Raw genomic sequence first — 2738 nt, forward strand, 5'->3', positions numbered from 1 at the left:
CGTGATCCACCCGCCTCGGCCTCCCAAAGTGCTGGGATTACAGGCGTGAGCCATCGCGCCTGGCCTTCTTCTTATTTTACTTTGAAGCAAATCCCAGACCTTGTATAATTTCTTCATTAATATTTCAGTACTATTTCTTTAAGGACTCTTAAAAATACGTAACCACAATGCATTATCATGCATAAAAATTCATAATAATTCCTTAATATCATCAAATATCTAGTCAGTGGTAATATTCCCAATTGTCTCATAAATGTAATAAATGAGGGGTTTCATTTGTTTTAGAGACAGTATCTCTAGGAAAAAAATCCTGTAAGTAGAATTTCTGAGTCAAAACTACACACATTTAATTAATTTATTTATTGTTATTTATTTATTTTGAAATGGAATCTCGCACTGTTGTCTAGGCTGGAATGCAGTGGTGCAATCTCGGCTCACTACAATCTCTGCCTCCTGGGTTCAAGTGATTCTCCTGCCTCAGCCTCCCGAGTAGCTGGGACTACAGGCATGTGCCACCACGCCCCGCTAATTTTTTTTGTATTTTTAGTAGAGATGGAGTTTCACCATGTTGGCCAGGATGTCTCGACCTCCTGACCTTGTGATTCGCCCACCTCGGCCTCCCAAAGTGCTGGGACTACAGGTGTGAGCCACCACCCGGCCCACACATTTTATTTTTATATAAATATTAAACCGATCTTGAAAAAGTCTGTGTTAATTTATATTTACATAATTAATGACCATTTTCTGCACATATTTGCCATATTGATATTATAGATTTTCTTCAGTTTTGTCTGAAGCTGAAAAGTATTTTATTATTGTTTTATTTGGCATTATTTCATTATTGCTAAGGCTGAACATGTTTATTCTTCATTTCTGTATCTGATGAATTGTCTGCTTATGTTATTGTTCATATCTGTCTGGGTTCCTTTCTCCTCTTCTTGTTGACTCATGAACCTATATACTGTATTAATCTATTAATCTTTTTCAATATGTATTAGAAATATGTCTGTAATTTGACTTGCCATATGAAAGTATTTTTGCTTTGTTTTAAAGAGATGGGGTCTTGCTATGTTGTTCAGGCTGGTCTGGAACTCCTGGGTTCAAGCAATCATATTATATTAATCTTTTTCTTTTTTTTTTTTTTTTTNCTTGTTACCCAGGCTGGAGTGCAATGGCGCGATCTCGGCTCACTGCAACCTCTGCCTCCTGGGTTCAGGCAATTCTCCTGCCTCAACCTCCTGAGTAGCTGGGATTACAGGCACTCGCTACCACATCTGGCTAATTTTTGTATTTTTAGTAGAGACAGAATTTTGCCATTTTGACCAGACTGGTCTCGAATTCCTGACCTCAGGTGATCCACTTGCCTTGGCCTCCCAAAGTGCTGGGCTTATAGGCGTAAGCCACCGAAGCTGGCCAGTCTTCCTTTTTTAAGTGACTCCAAATACTTTAGTGTTATCAACTGATCCAACATAGGTTCTATAATTTCTTGTTAATGTTACTCCTATTTAAGGTTTTTATTGCTCTTATGAATGGAATATTTCCTTCTCTGTTGCCCAGGCTGGAATGCAGTGGCATGATCTTGGCTCACCACAACCTCCATCTCCCAGATGCAAGTGATTCTCCTAACTCAGCCTCCTCAGTCACTGGGACTACAGGCACATGCCACCATGTCCGGCTAATTTTTTTCATTTTTAGTAGAGATGGAGTTTTGCCATGTTGTCCAGGCTGGTCTCAGACTTCTGAATTCAGGCAATCCACCCACCTTGGCTTCCCAAAGTGCTAGGATTACAAGCGTGAGCCACCGTGCCCAGCCCCCTTCCATTAATTATCTTTTTGTTTGTTTTTGAGACAAAGTCTTGCTCTGTTGCCCAGGCTGGAGTACAGTGGTATGATCTTGACTCACTGCAATCCCCACTTCCCGGGTTCAAGTGACTCTTCTGCCTCAGCCTCCCAAGTAGCTGGGACCACAGGCGCACACCACCATCCCCCCGCTAATTTTTTGTATTTTTAGTAGAAATGGGGTTTCACCATATTGGCCACGCTGGTCTCAAACTCCTGACCTCGTGATCCGCACGCCTGGGCTTCCCAAAGTGCTGGGATTACAGGTGTGAGCCACCGCGCCCGACCAATTTCTTTTTTAAATGAATGAGAGGTTCTTATGTTGCCCAGGCTGGCCTCGAACGCATAGCTGGCCTCCTCAAGCGCCAGGACAACTGGTCTGAGCCACTGCAGCCCTCGGGGCATGGCCTACCTTTTTCTTTTTTTAAAAGACAGAGTCTCCCTCTGTGGCCCAGGCTGGAGTGCAGTGGAGCCATCCCAGCTCACTGCAGCCTCTGATTCCTTGGTTCAAGCAATTCTCCTGCCTCAGCCTCCTGAGTAGCCGGGATTATAGGCGCCTGCCACCACACCCAGCTAATTTCTTTTATTTTATTTATTTTTGAGACGGAGTCTTGCTCTGTCACCAGGCTGGAGTGCAGTGGCACAATCTCGGTTCACTGCAACCTCCGCCTCCTGGGTCCGAGTGATTCTTCCGCTTTAGCCTCCCGAGTAGCTGGGACCACAGGCATGTGCCACCACGCCCGGCTAATTTTTTTTGTATTTTTAGTACAGACAGGGTTTCACCGTGTTGGCCAGGATGGTCTCGATCTCTTGACCTCGTGATCCGCCGGCCTCGGCCTCCCAAAGTGCTGGGATTACAGGCATGAGCCACCGTGCCTGGCCTATTTTATTTTATTTAT

Source organism: Cebus imitator, unplaced genomic scaffold (genome assembly GCF_001604975.1).
Source record: "Cebus imitator isolate Cc_AM_T3 unplaced genomic scaffold, Cebus_imitator-1.0 Scaffold82, whole genome shotgun sequence".
NCBI classification, from domain to species: Eukaryota; Metazoa; Chordata; class Mammalia; order Primates; family Cebidae; genus Cebus; species Cebus imitator.